Below are 16,757 nucleotides of genomic sequence, written 5' to 3' on the forward strand. Positions count from 1 at the left end.
CAATTCTGGAAGAAAATACATCAATGAAAGAAAATTGAAATGGTCGTTATGTCAAAGTGCCATTCTGCTTGAATACCTTCAAAACGTATATCAAGGAACTTAGAAACGTGCGCCTATATTGTCATCGTCATCATTGGTCTTGGGATACGTACATCAACATATTTCAACAATTCTACTTCTTTGCAGAACTTTTACTGCCGAATTAGTATCCTTTAGATGACAGAAAGGGGTTGTATCTCCTTCCTCGAAGCTGTTGCATAGTGATGTGGTAAAGTTAGTGTTGATGAACGTTGTGCGGGTTGCACAGAAGCAAAAGAAGATGGACAGAGTCGTGAAACTGCAGAGGACACTTACTTTAGCACAGAAGGTGTTAAGGTGTTGGCAAGGAAACTTCTGTGGAAATTATCGAGTAAACGACACTCGCTGACTCATACTGTCTGTCCCATATATGTACGTCTATTTCCGAAATTGGAAATTTGTGGTAAGGACTACGTACGCTAAGGACAACTCACACCCATGCCCGAGAGAGGACTCGAACCTCCGGCGGGATGGGCCCTGCAATCCGTGACATGGACTCTCAAACCGCACGGGGACTCCGCGCGGCTGTTCATAAGTCCGTAAGAGTTCGAGGCGGCCGAGATCTTTTCTGAACAGCGCTTTGCAAGGAATCACATATATGCTCAATAATGTTCATGTCGGGGGAGGAGGGTTGGTAGCAACAAGAAGTCTTTAAACTCAGAAGACTGTTCCTGGAGCCACTATGCAGCAGTTCTGGATGTGTGGGATATCGCATTTTCCTGTTGGAATTGCCCAGATCCGTCAGAATGCAGAATGGACACCAATGGATGCAGGCGACCAGACAGGGTGCTTACGTACTTGTCACCTGTCAGAGTCTTATCTAGATGTATCAGGGGTTCCATATCACTCCAACTGCACACTCCATAAAAGAGCCTCCACCAACCTGAAGAGCCCCTGCTGACGTGCAGGGCCCACAGATTCATGAGATTGTATCCATACAAGTACTCGCCCATCCGCTCGATACAATTTCAAACGAGACTCGCCCGACTAGGCAACATGTTTCCAGTCATCAACAGCCCAATGTCGGTGTTGACGAGCCCAGGCGATGAGTAAATCTTCGTGCCGTGTAATCATCAAGGGCATACGAGTGTGCCTTTGGTTTCGAAGCTCCATAATGATGATGCTTCGTTGAATGGTTCGCACGCTGACACTTGTTGATGGCCCAGCATTGAAATCTGCAGCAGTTTGGGGAATGGTTGCACCTCTGTCATGTTGAACGACTGTCTTTAGGCGTCATTGGTTCCGTTCTTGCATTATCTTTTGCCGGCCGCAGCGATGTCGGAGATTTGATGTTTTGATGGATTCCTGATATTCAGGGTACACTCGTGAAATGGTCGTACAGGAAAATCACCACTTCGTCGCTATCGCGGAGATGATGTGTCCAATCACTCGCCGACTGTAACACCACGTTCAGACTCACTGAAATCTTCATAACCTGCCATTGTAGCGGCAGGAACCGATCTAACAACTGCACCAGACTCTTGTTGTATTCTATAGGTATTCCCGATCGCAGCTCCCCTTTCTAGCTGTTTACATGTCTCTGTACGTAAATACTCTTGCCTATTCCACTTTCTTTGGCCCTTCAGTGTAATTACTACAGTTAAGATCAATAACACTATATTGAAAATACTAATGTGAAGGAAAAATCAACCTATAGTTTGTTCTATTGTTATCATCAACATAGCGGTACAAACATGACCAGTTGTAAGTGGATTAACAGAACATCTTCTGCGGTGATGAAGAACTGCCTCCACTGCGTAACCTCGCAGGCAAGCGCGATGGAGAACAATTGGCAACGGCAGCAGACAACGCTGACCGTTCCCTAGCAACAGTCTGAGGCGCTATACGAAGGACTGCGGTTGTCTTCTTACGAATCTCTTCCTGCGAGCCGAAGAAGACTACACTACGTACATGGTAAGCATCAACTAACTTTCTTGTTATTGTCAACTTACGTAGGCGATATATTTTTATCACTTTGAAATCTGAGGTTCGAAGCAGTGTGAAGAGACATGCCATTCGCTAGGAGTTCTATGATACATATGTGATTGCCAGACTATACAACATTGTTTCGCATCTCTGTGGTCCTCATGGCGGATTTGAGATTGCTAATGGCCCGCTATAATGTAGACATCAGCATTAACATAGTGTACATTCAGGGAAGTGGCCAACGATTCCTTTATATAAGACAGAGGCATTCTAGAAATACTGCCTCTTCTCATTCCAAAGCACGCTAACAGAAAACGTATGGTCTTGAACAGCTTGTTATTATTTTCATTGTCTGCTTTATCGTAGTTCAAATATATTGTTTACGGAAAGTGTTCGATAACAGAGACATTCGATGTGGCAGCTTTCTATCCCTCTCCGATCGTCCGCGTTAAAAATATGTAACAAATCAGGAGGCTGTAGTTACCTTAGACGTGAAAATTAACGGGTCTCACACATGATGTGCAAGCGCCATGTATTTATGATGAAATGTAATTTGTTAATATTGTGTGTGTAAGCTAACTTCGCGGCATGGTATCACATCTTATATCAAATTTCACTTTTCACTTACGTGTTTTTTTTTCAGTTTGTTTGGCATACTAAGGACCACATGAAATAACTTAAGTATTCTTTCGTTTATACTTTCTCTTTCTTTCCAGTAATTTTTCATTCTTTCCCTATGTTTCTCTCTTCTTTCTCCTGCCCACATTACCATATTGCACATGTCTTTCTCTTGATTATCTCCTAGAAGCCCTTGAAATCTTTTATTTTTGATCTTAACTTTTCTCTTTCTCCTATTTCTTCCTCCATTATTTCCGTTTCCCTCACGTCTGCTTTATCTTCTTTTACCAACGTCGTTGATGTTTTGAGGCTTCTGTCAAAGAAGTTAAAAATTCTTTTTGTTATCCTGTTTTCATTTAGCCTTTTTAGGTGTCCACAGAATGCTACTTTCCTCTTCCTCATGTTGTCTGATATTCGCGCTATTTTTTTCATAATCTTCTGTATTACTTCGTAAATTCTATTTCCCATTCTCTTATTTTCTTCCCAACATTTTCCTTGTTGTTTTTCTTTCCTTTTTTTATATATCACCTGATTGTTTTGCTCTATTTAACGAAAATCCTTCTGATGCATAAAGACATTGTATTTTAATGAAAGTATTGTAGCGCCGAAGTTTTGCACTTATGGAAATAGATTTCCTGTTATACAGGTTTTTTGTTAGTTGAAAAGCTACCTCCATTTTCCTTGCCCTTGCTGGTTACCTTACTTGTCTTGTCTGGTTGTATTATTTCACCTAGATAATTAAATTTTTGTTGCCTTTTTTACTCTACCATAGACCCTAATCAGTTTCCATATACTTCGGTGCCTCCTTAATATCTGCCATGTACTCTGTTTGTTCAGAAGATATATGTGGGCATGCTTTTGAAGCTGTCTCTTGTAAGGGATTTGTCTGCATTTTTATCTGCTATGGATTCAGCAAAGACGGAAAGATCATCTGCATAAGTCAGACAACTAAAACTAAAATTAATCCGTTTTATCCCAATTGTGATTCCTATAATTTTTCCTTTTGTTCCTTCCTCTGTTGCCTGATTACCTTTCCTAGCACACAATTTAACAGCAGTCAGAGCAGTCCACCTCCCTACCTTATGCCAGTTCTGATCTCAAAAGCCTTGGAGGTTTTACCTAAAAAATTTATTTTGCATTTTGCCACTGATTTGTTGTTAGATTTCATTATTCATCTTTTTAAAACACACCTTTCCCATTATTATTTAAGTAATGTGCTAGAGGTTGCATTATACGTCAGTAAAAAGCAGTTTTGGCATCGGAGTAACTTTGGTGAGATTGATTACTACTTGCCAAAATGCTTAGGGGCAAGTTTAGATATGAAGTACTGTGCATTGTTTATATTGAGATGTAGTGCTAAAATAATTCCACAAATTTAAATTGGAGAGTGAAACGCATTCAGCACCAAACAAACGCACAAACAGAAGCTGCTTCAGTTGCTAAGTTTTTTGATATATTACGTACAATGAATCTAATCAAAACATGATCTAGAGCAGTGGACATGAATAATGCTTAGAGAAACAAATTTAAGGATATAAGTTGCGCTACCTTTGTCTAGCTGGGCACTCCCTTCGGACACCACTCCATCTAAGGCAAGCAGACGCATCTATGGAGCGCACTCTGTCGGAATTCGCTCTCGCAGAGTTAAAATTCAGGTATCAAAAGCAACAAAATTAAATGTGACTAGACGTGTCATTGGTCATAGAATGCTTTCTTTCTGAAAACTTAAAGAAACTCCCGGGTCCAACGCCTTATCCAGTTGAAAGCCACCATCACTATTAATAAGATCTTGCGCTAATCGTATTTTCATCTATTCCTTAATAACTGAATCCTAGAAGAACGTCGTCGATACCACGATTACCGTGACAAAGTAACCCATTGAACGTCCTGTGGCGATACAATACTCCGCTATGGCTGACTTAGTGGGCTGCGAAAGGCGAGTGTAGCGACCATGTTCAACACATGTACACGCACTATGCGTGTCGTCTGACAAATGTTGCTTTTGCCGTACTGACAAGAGATTCTGTAGATTCCAGCCTTCCTCAATACAAGGTCGTCCTTTGCGAACCGAGAAGAGCACAAGTCTTTGTAGGTGGGCGAAACATTACTTTAGTATCATGACTTCTTAAGATCCTGCCTAATTTCGACGAGATATTGTCGACACAAGGGAGAAAAGCTCTGGACTTAACCGCTCTTTCTTCTGTAGTGCTTGTGGGTGGTCACGTTTCGTCTTTCTTAAAGCTTTGCCGATCTGATGTGAAGTATATCCATTATGTCTGAATACTGATTGTAGGTGGTCCAGTTTCGTTGCAAGGTTGTCTCCATCAGACACAACGTGTGCCCTGTCCACCAACGTTTGAAGGACGCCCATGATTTGTCATGGATGGTGGCCACTAGACGCCTGAAATACAGGTCTGTATGTGTGAGCATACGGTGGACGAAATGCCCCAGAGATCCGTCCATTTTCCGTATGACCAAGACGTCCAAAATGGCAAACAGCCTCCCATCTCCACTTCCATCGTAAATATGATATTCCCTAAAAATGGTTCAAATGGCTCTGAGCACTATGAGACTTAACTGCTGTGGTCATCAGTCCCCTAGAACTTAGAACTACTTAAACTTAACTAACCGAAGGACATCACACACATCCAAGCCCGAGGCACGGTTCGAAGGTGTGACCGTAGCGGTCACCCGGTTCCGGACTGAAGCGCCTAGAACCACTCGGCCACCGCGACCGGCTTGATATTCCCTTCGATATAATTCAGGTGTTTGCAAAAAGCGGGACAGTTCTTCCTCGCCGAGGGGCCACACCACAAAAGTATCAATCACGTATCACCTGAAGACATTTGCTTTAGGTTCTGCAGAATCAAGTGACCTCTCCTCAAAGTATTCTATTAAAAAAGTTTGCTCCGTGAGGGAAGAGAGCACTACCAACGGCAACACCTTCAATTTGCTCAAAATATTGTTGCTGAATAAAAAGTAGATTGAGGAAAGGGCATCATAAAATAGCGCTCTTATGTCAGCTTTAAACTCACTGCTGGTGAGTGTCATTCATGACCGGGACCCTAGTGAAGAGTGAGACAGTATCGAAACTTAATAGTAATAGAAATTCGTCAATTCTAAGTGCCTTCAGTCTATTAATAAAGTCACCGGAGTTGCGAAAATGATGTGAGGTCTTCCTCCAGAAGGTCTCAGTAAAGACGGGTGGTGTCGATAAGTCACACGTCGGAGAGCCGATATTGCTCACAATAGCACGTAGTGGAAGGCCTTCTTTGTGCATTTTCTGAAGACCACGTAACCTTAGTGTGAGGTCTTAATCGTTTAGCATGCTTCTTACGGAAGGAAAGGAGAACTCAGCAATGCTATCGTTTTTCTTTCTACCCTCCTTGTATGGTCTTTATTAATCTTCCGTTACGTTGGTTCGCTCAATACGTTATAAGCCTTCTGGGCGCAGATCTCATGCGGTAACAGCACAGTGGCGTTTCCTTTATCTGCTGGAAGGACCAACGTGTGAGGGTCTGCTCGTAGCTTGCGTAGTGCGGTTGTTTTCAGTATAAGGGAAACGACAAGAACCAGCAATCTCCAGTGCGAAACACTCACCTGAACGTGGCTTAATGCTTGTCATCCGAAATCTCATAGTAGGAAGTAGACGTTATATAGCCGCAATCCCGAAACTTCGTGGAATACTCCTTACGCCGGGAAAATTTCAAGAATCATAATTTTTTGAATGATCTGATTTCCTTGTAAAACACAATGTTTTGAGTATTTTGCTTACTTGTTCTTCTAAGAATATCATATACAGTAACATACTTTGTTCTCTGACACGCTGGACCTTACTAGTAACCGAGCGAGGTGGCGCAGTGGTTAGACACTGGACTCGCATTCGGGAGGATGACGGTTCAATCCCGCGTCCGACCATCCTGATTTAGGTTTTCCGTGATTTCCCTAAATCGCTCGAGGCAAATGCCGGGATGGTTCCTTTGAAAGGGCCGGGCCGACTTCCTTTCCCCTCCTTCCCTAATCCGATGAGACCAATGACCTCGCTGTCTGGTCTCCTTCCCCAAACAACCCAACCTTTACTAGTAATTTTGATGATGATGTCAATTATGAGATTGATGCCAATTTTTTTTAGTTGGAAAATTCTTCCGCCTAATCATATGCCTGTTCCGATGATGTTTTGGTCCATTTTTCTGTGTCGGTTGAAGTTCGAACGTAATTATCTAGTACTCAGTCTTCGCTACATTCGTTTTGATTTCGTGTCGCGGTCATATTTTTCGGAGCAGGAAATGTTGCGCTGTTGAAGATGTCTGTATTTACCGGCCAGGAATTCGGCAGTTGCAAGGGCCGTCAACACGAGAAATTGTCTGCCCTGTCATTATGATGATTACACAGTACAGTTAGAGGACAGATTTCTAACAAATATGCGGCCACGATGAAGACCGCAGTCGATATGAGAACCTCTCGCTGCCGTCATTAATTCTCAATCTGTACTTTCCAATCTGATAAACCGGAATTATATTCCTCGCTCAGAAAGTTTTGTTAGAATTGTACTAAATGCACGGAAAAGATAAGTAAATGAGTGATAAGCAGTAACTAAAAAGGTTGAAGTCACAGAGATAATTTCTGTGTAGAAAAGCATTTATTTTTCAGTTTTTATCTGACAGGAGTAATCCTACTGTTACAGCAGACTTTTTATATTTTAATGCAGTATTAGATAGATCGTGAGACTGGCTATTTTCTTCTGCCACAGATGTTTCGTCGCATTCGGAATCCTCTGTTTCCTAAGGAGCTGGACTTCTGCTTCTCCTGCCTCTTCAAGAGGAGGCGAAATACCAATGAAGAAGATCTTGAAGAGATGTGTGTTACGGAAATGACAATATGTGAATCTCAGGTGAGCAGAGTCCTTCTCCGTAATTAGTTATCCCACACAACTAGGATAACTGTCACAGTGGCCACCAAATACACTAATAACTACATTACGCTTACATGTGCTGTGCGTTGCAGAAAGTACTTAGCGAAATATGTGGTTATGAATTACGAAATATGTAGAAACATGGACATACATTTCACCAATATTAACTGTAGTTTCACGATCGCAGAGAATAGTTCCGGCAGTAGCGTGTAATAGAATGATTATCCACAGGCAGGGCGAAGCTGTAGCTTTTAAGTGAAAGCAGGCCAATATTACACACAAAAGTGACACACTAGGTGAAATAAGACGTGCAAAAGCAATTCATAAGCTGTAATGAACGTGACATTGCTCATGTTACATTATTTACTCTTTGTTACTCTCATAAATTCTCTCTGGATATAGAAGCTTTAGTAAATTATTCATTGGGACAATTGTTTCTCTTATTCGTCCAATTTTTTTTCCAGCCACCTGCAACATTGATGGCTGAATTAGAGGAAACAAATGACACGGAAAAGATGAATAATTGCCCTCGGGTTTTAACACAACACCACAATTTTTTTGATAACTATGTGGCTGTCGTTGAGAATATGGCAACACAGAAATCTGCAGCGTCAAGAATAGCTGCATGCAGAGTTCTTTTTGCGTTTTATGGACATGTTTCAGCACAAGCCAAAGGTAATTCAGTTAGATTCATGAATTTAAATTTTGTGGTTAGAGGAAGTTATTTAGGAAATGTTTGTATTTTATTCCATCAGAAATTTTCGAACCACGTTGTGATTCACTGCCTTTATGTTCACAAGTGAATGGTAATTTTAAAGTAAAGTGAACTAATGGAATTCGTGATGATGTGCCGTAGCTTTTAAGATGTTTCCCAGAAAAAGTGGCTGTGTTGCTCCTTACATCTGAAATTTTAACTCGATCTTAGGAGGTTCCAAGCCTTTGCAATGGCAAATAATATACCGCGAATTGTCTGCAATAGGCTCAGGGACGATCAAAACACACCAACTACCAACATCATATATTCGTGGTTCATTTCTTGATTGGAAGAGTTCTCTTTAATACTGATACATCCCAGAATACGCAAATAGTATAAAAGTACGTAGTTCAAAGCGGTAGACGTAATGTTGGTCGAAAGGGAAGCGCTTCAATAGCTGCACGTGAAACACTTCTGTGAATTAGTTGAATTCTGTCAGATGTGGCGAAATCCAAATTTAGAGAATTCTGAATCAGCGAATTGACACTGGTCAGAGCCAACAGTACTGTATTTCTGTAAATTATAGACTCATCGATCGTTCGCTTTGATCGTGGCGACGAAACGTTGCGTGATGCAGGATCTAGGGATTGTGTCTGCACCACCTAAAGTGATATGCAAAACATTCAGATAAAAAGCATTGAACACCAAGAAGAAATATGTTTGAGCTCTGGAGGAAAACAATCAGTAGCGAGGAACCAGCATGGGTTTGCAGAGGTACCTTTGAAGGAAACTCTGGGGGCTTGTACACGCCGATTCTCAAGAGGGATCGAACACTTAGCTGGCCTACTTTATCTGCAATTTAGGAAACGTTCAGGAACGTCTCAAACGTCGGTAAACTATCACTCATTAACGAGAAAGGTAAGGCAGGGCTTTCGAATGTGTTCACTCCGTGTAAACATAACATGCGTGAAGGACTGTAAGAAACATTGACATATACAAGGAACGCTCTCATCGAACATTTCCTATTTAGGTCAAATTACAGCAGAATGTAAATCAATAATTTCAGTGACTATCCGATTCACATCAAACGAATACAGCACTGCTAACAATTGCAGGTATACAACTACGTACTGGACGCCACTACAATAAATCTAGAGAAGATATAGAAATATAAAGTAGTCTATTATGTGGAAAAGATAGCCAAGTATATTAACAGGGAACTGAGGAAAACAAAATGTAAGTAAGCCATACAGTTCACATTTTGTGTGTGACATAAAGTGAATGATTCACCTAAGTACCACAAAGAAACATATTTTCATTAGACGACAGTACCATAGATAAATGAAAACCCGATTACAGTAATATCAGCATTATAGCACCGAGATACACAGCCAAGGACTTAAGAAACGATTATTTACCTTAAAGGCTAATTACAAAATTAAATACCGGAAATAAGGGCGTGTTACGGGATCCCGAAAGAATAATTTCCTTTTGGTAGTGACAGTTTTGCATTGAATGTCATATTCACCATCATTAGCACACACTTCGTGCTCTTGAAAGTACACCGTGCTGATTCGGACATACTGAGTACATCTTGAGAAATAGTATATCTGCGATTTGAAAGTAAGGAGCTGAATCATTTTTGTTTACTCAAAGTATACTATAAATCACTTCAACAGTAAATCTTACGAAATCCTTCGTTTTTATTCCGATTTCAGTTTGAGTGTACAAAAATAGCCCTAATGTAGATGTTTAACTGTAGCTAATTGTTAGTATACTGGTTATGATAGCATTTTCTAACGACTAATTCGCTTTCTTAATTTATGATTTAACTTAATGCATCTTTATGATTAATTATTATTTGCTAGTAAACATAAATTATAAAAATTCTATGGTTTTCCTCCTTCATTTGTTTGCAGGTGAGACGTGGAAAATATTGAACCGTCTTAGCGTGGACGATAACATACGTGTGAGGAGAATGGTCGTAACGATACTGGGTAACTTCGCAAAACAACATGATGTAGAATCGAACATGTCTTTTATAACAGCTATTCTGGAGAAGCTAGCAAAAGAAGAAAAGGTACTATAATTTTAACATACATGTTTCAAGTATATGTTATTAGTATGACTCCACAAAAATCTCTTTCCACACAAAGTCTTTGACATAAATTCCATAGTATACTGCAAAGTTGAACACAATTCATTTGCAGACAATTAAGCTCATTAGAGGTTCATATAAATGAGAGCTTGTTATTCACAGGGAAAAAAACGACAAATGTCTGTATGTATTCAATCGTAAGTAATTATTAGCTTCTAATTTCGCTATGTGCAAACTAGAGTTGAGGATAAGTAAATAAATTTATGTGTTGACTGGCGTTTATGGCCCTAGAAAATCAGAATGTAACAGTATCGTAATCCAGCGCCTTTCAGAGAAACCTTCTAATCTAACATGTGATTCGAAAGGACACATGACATATCTCCGGCAGACGACCTGTGTACGACTGTACTGAATTACGAAGCACGACTTTCTTGCTGCAAGAATGCCACCCAACTTTACTGTTTTGCTACACGTAGCGTTGATTTACTTTTATTGGTGTTGGAACTCAGAAGACATTTGAGGAGGCGGAGGAGGATGGTACATCATTATTAAAAAACACACGCTCCCAGTCATGACTGTATATATCTGTTTCGTATTCACCGAAAGTGCAAAAGGCTGACAAATCAGTTCATGTGCCTTAGTGGTACGTTTTTGAAGATCGGAATCGTTTAACAGATTTATCATCCATCCTAGTGTCAATACAATGACATCTAACAATATAATTGTAATATTTGTCTCCGGATATGCCACCCAGACTGAAATATCTTTTCCAACCGTTTATAAATGATAAGTTACAGCCGCGCGGGATTAGCCGAGCGGTCTCGGGCGCTGCAGTCATGGACTGTGCGGCTGATCCCGGTGGAGGTTCGAGTCCCCCCTCGTGCATGGGTCTGTGTGTTTGTCCTTCCGGTAATTTAGGGTAAGTAGTGTGTAAGCTTAGGGACTGATGACCTTAGCAGATAAGTCCCATAAGATTTTACACAAATGTGAACATTTGAGAAGTTTCATTTATTACAAAAATCCAAGTGCATCTACAAAAATTATAATGTTTGTGATTACTGCTCCATATGTATTATGACACTATCACTGTCTCTTCGGAACAAAGTGTCCGACTGACAGTATCCTCACATATTTAACATTCATATGAAAATGATGGGACCCATGTAGATCGAATCAAGTATCCTACGGTTACCGATCATATATGTAAGGGGAAAGTACTGGGGCGAGAGAAGTGGCCACAGATTTTAATAGTCGGTGGTTTAGAGATTTAAGTCTAGGGCACATTTCGCACTATTACCTTCCATATATGTGCTGTTTTCAGTACATAATCGGGTTAGAGTTGCAATATCTTGTGTAATAGCTGAACAGAATCAGTTGTGCATATTCTACATAGAGCCAAACTTCAACTTTTTTACAAGTCGTCCTCATATCATTTATAAAATTTGTCAGGATAAAACTCCTCCCGTGTTGATGGTTTCAGCGCCCACATTTTGTGGTCTTTTTATCTGCTGGCTGTTTTGCGAACGTGCAACATTTAGCATTTTGCGAGTATGTTTTTTGAAACATATGTTGAAAATTTAACTAAATTCTTCAGTATTAAGTGACTTGAACGTGAGGCTACATATAAGACAAGAGATCCTGCATTTTGATGCGTTTTGCTGGTACTGTAGATCAGAAAATAGTTCAGTAAAGCATAAAAAATGGAAGAGCTACAGGTCGTGACGCCTTATTCACATGCTAACTGCGCTGGGTTTTCTAAGGAATTATTTGAAATCAACTGCAAAAATTTGATTAGGGTATATAGAAAATAAATAGCAGAATTTGGTTTTTAATTCATGGCACAAATTGAAAGCTCTTTCCGACGATTTGTGTGGTACGGAAGTGGAACGCAAAGAGATGAGATTTACACAAGAAAATTTAGTGGATAATTAATTACAAGACAATAGCTAAAAATAATGGAAACTCGCTATTTTGTCATAATAAGAGTGCTCTCTGTTAAACTATTGATAATCGCACATTGTAGCAAATGCCGCTATTGAGTGACAGGTTTTAAATGACATTCATTTGTGTAGTAATTTCTTCAATCATTGTTAGCACCATGTACCTCAAGAACAATAGACTCAAACCTCTCTTTATTTTAACAGGATGAATCCTGTGTGGTGGCTGCACAACTTATCACCTACATTTGTAAGTGGCCACACATTCCTGAGCAAGCGCGCCTTGCTATTATTCCCGTCTTGCTCAAATACGCTAGGCACCCTTCATGGAAGGTCCGATACATGATTGCTAACAACATCAACGAAGTACGTATGCCAAATTTATTTACTATAGTGCTATGTTAGTATTTAATACATGCATGAGTTTGTTTGCAGTTTCAGCATTATTGAAAAATTTTCGGTACCATGGTTTAAGCATATTATGTTGATGTGTATATTACTGGAAGATAGTGTTGCTTAAGTAATTTGTACATTCCAGCAATATAATAACAGAGAATTTACGCTTGGCTTGTTAAAAATGATTTCCAATATCGCTAAAACTTAATGTTATAATAAAGATGACCGTAACACCACGAAAGAAACAACCCAGGCTGAAAATAAGATTTACACTATAGTTATGGTTGACTCACTTGTGAGCCCTTTTTGGCTATGACAGCCTGTTGTGATGCACCTTGGTGATCCTGGGTACTGTATATCGGATATAGTTTATCACCATATATTTTTCATAACGGAAGCTATTTTACAAGCCTCAGTGAACATGAAAGTTTTTCCTTCTTTGCAGTCTATATACATAAAATCACATCTGTACGAAATCAGTAAAGTCTTTGGAATTGTGCCATTTCATTTGTATAACGAACCTGAAAGTGTTTCATTGATCTCGGAACACTGTAGCTTTACCACCAGCGCAAGAGAAATATTTCCATATTTCAAGTCTATTCAAAAATATCTGAAGCCATAGCTTCTGATGGAGTGCTGTCCCATTTTCATACAGAACACTCTGTAAACTCACTTTCACATTCCATTTTAATTCTGTACGCTGATAACGCTACGTCATGTAAAATCTTGCAACATTTATATAGAAAAATAAAAAAATAGTCGACGTAGCTAATCTTTCTACAAATCTTGTAGCTTAGTGAGGTGAAAACCTCTCTTAACATCTTATACAATACTAGTGATAACTGAAAGTAGTTTTCCATTATCGTGGTACAAAGACAATAATTATTCTTTCTCATTCATCAGAGTAACTCTGTGAATATGAATGAAGCAGTAATACACAGTTAGGAGCTGCAGTGCCAACAGAATAAGCGAGGTCTTTCATGCAGTGTCAAATGTCTTGTAAGCGTTAGGATACAATAAAATACGAAAGTAAAATGATAACTATATGTTGGCAGAGTGTACAGATCTTATTATATTTCTATCTAAAATAACATGAATAATATTATTCTTACTTGGAGAATAATTTCTGGTCCTAAAAACTGCCGTTGGTATAACTTGTTTTTATTTCCTTTTGTTACAGGTTCAGAAGGCACTAAGGGCACATATCTTGAAGTCAGGACTGAGCGCTGTGCTTCCAAATTTATTGAAAGATATGGATATATGGAACCTAGGGTTAGAGATGCAGCGGATAATCAGTTCCAAGCTTACTGCAAGTACTTAACAGAATCGAGAAACAAGGATTACTCATAAAAAGAAATTTGGCATCCATCTGTTAATGTTCAACGTTCATATTTCCAAATCAAGATAAGGCACATATGCTTTCTTATGAAAGCATATTTCTCAAGTAAAGGTTAATAATTATGCATCATTCGTTCTACACCTATCGGAAAATAAAAACGGTTTAAATTCCTAACAATCGGCATCCGTTTGTAAAATTTATGCAGTATGAGCATTGCACTTCACCTTATCAAATTAATAAACGATAATTACGTCACCAGCTGTCTAACTTTCCTCGCTGATACTCACACACAACACACCCAGACACTAACACAGACCCAGACACACGTAGAAATGCTGCACAAATGATTATCGTCTTTGCTCTTGGACCATGAAAGTAAAAACACAATGTCCGTAACAAGAGATTGAGATAAACAGTACGCGTTATTGAATTTCATTGGCTTCAAGAATTTAGGAAGTTGGAAGCATTTGTAATACCCATGGGGAATGTAAGATGTGTTTGACACAAAGGAGCAATTACAAGAAGGAGTAAATTTAGGTTTTCCTTTTCATTGTTCGTTGAGTAACGCAAAAATAACCTGTGGGATCAGACGCAGCTTTACTGATGAAAAACTAATGAATCAGATACATATGCCTCAATATGTAAACATCTAGGCAGAAAATTGAGAATGAAAGTTGAATCGAGATGTCTGGCAGTAATAGGTGTGTAGAACTAAAAAAAAAAGCACGTGTAGACTCAGTGTAAAGGTATAAGCTACGAGCTTCATTGCTTTGTAGAAGTAACGGATCACATTCTTAGAGCAGGATATCTGCATGTTAGAGGATATACCTTCAGAATACAGTAATGAGCCAAAACATTACGATCACAGCCCACCGTGAGGTTGAATGTTGTCTGGTGGCGCCGAGGCCACGTGACAAGGTAAGACAAGTACAATGATGAGCCACGACATACTATCGATTTAAACATGTTCAGGCGGTAGCAGCGTCACCTGGCGAGGAGTGACTGCTGGTGAGACAGACAAACGGTGCTTTCAGTATCAGTGAGCGTGCTGTACGTGTGTAGAACCGGCAAGGCGCGCGATCTGTCTGAGTTTGACCGAGGACAGATTATGATGGCTCGGAGGCTTGGCACAAGGATTTCGGAAACTGCACAACTTGTCGGGTGTTCGAGGGTACAGTGGTGAATGACTGCAAAACATCCAGACGTCGTGGAGTTGGGCAGCCACGCTTGATTATGGATTTCGGATATTGCAGGCTGGCAGATTGGTAAAACAGGACAGGCGGTCAAACCTGGCAGAACTACAACAGACAACATGGCTGCCAAGGAGTATCTCACACTGGTTGTATACCATGTACACTTCTACATGACAGTAATGTTCCGTTAAGGCAGTGGGATTTTTCAGCAAGATAATTCGCAATGTCACAAGGCGAGGAGTGTAGTGGAGTGGTTTGAGGAACACAGTGGCGAGTTCCAATTGATGTGCTTGCCCCCAACTCGCCAATTCTGAACCCGATCAAACACATCTGGGATGTGATTGTCTAAACATTCATGGTGGTGTCTGTTCTATATCGTGTCTCCCTACCACTTTCGCGCAACGACGCTCTGAGCGTGTTTTTTAGGGAATTAACTAGTTTGAACCTGGGACCTATTGCTGGTAAGGATACGCCAGACCACACATGACATGTAGAATTCAGAAGAGTTCAGTGAGACTAGCGATGATATAACCAAATACTAAATGATCTCAGCGTCAGCTCCACTGCACTCCCTGTAAAAGAATCTTAATACTAACTAAGGGTTCAAGGCTTTCCTATTTTTACTTAGCTGGTAAAATAACGAAGAAAAAGCAGTTAAGTTTACCATTGATAATTTTATTCTACTCATAAAACATCGTTTATAAATTGCAATATTGATAAAAGGAAATGTTTCAATACAGGATGGTAAAAACCAACTGCGTTCAAGAAAAATGTGAACGAATATTCCCTGAGTGGTTTTCCAAGTTCTACAATGGATCGAAGGATGACCTATGCCATATCACATCTATAATCTAGGTTTAAATTAAGTTTCACAAAAGAGAAAACTATCAAAATGGTCTACAGTGACCCTCAATTATCTTTAATTACTTATCTAACCTGTCTTAAATTACAGTGGCTGATGTGGCTTCTCAATAACTATATAAAAGAAAAATCATCGCGTTTCAGATCTGTTCTTCAAGTGGCAAATGTGAACACCATGAGTTTTAATTAACGACCGACACTAGTATTACGCAAAAGAGGGGGTGTAACAGATGAGACTTCTGCAGTTCTAAATGAAGCCTGATGCGCTCAAATATGCGGCATCACGTGCGTTCATTACCTTGTCGGTGTTCAGGCAGCGTCAGGGCGACAGCGGCCGGCGCAGCAGCCATCCAGCTCGCCGTCTCGGAACTAACACTCTTAACTTCTTCTTACTACAATTTACCGAAGTAGATTTAAAAAAGCTATCTGGCTGTGTTTTCATCTGACCAATCAGGGTCTCAATGTTAACCTTAAGCTCCGCCTACAATGATTCTGTCTATCCAATGAGAAACGTTATACTTTTCGTGGTGGGGCAATGTTTTTAAAGTTTGCAACGTAACAGAGACGCTAAAAAGTCTCACGCTAAAACGTGCGGGTGGTATGGTCCTTTTAGCGTTATCGTAAGATCTATACTGATTTTCTGGTGGGCTCTAGCTTTTAACATGGGCTGGGGGTTGGTCCTTGATGTAACAGAGAGGCGAAAAA

The sequence above is a fragment of the Schistocerca gregaria genome, chromosome 6, assembly GCF_023897955.1.
Source record: "Schistocerca gregaria isolate iqSchGreg1 chromosome 6, iqSchGreg1.2, whole genome shotgun sequence".
NCBI lineage: Eukaryota > Metazoa > Arthropoda > Insecta > Orthoptera > Acrididae > Schistocerca > Schistocerca gregaria.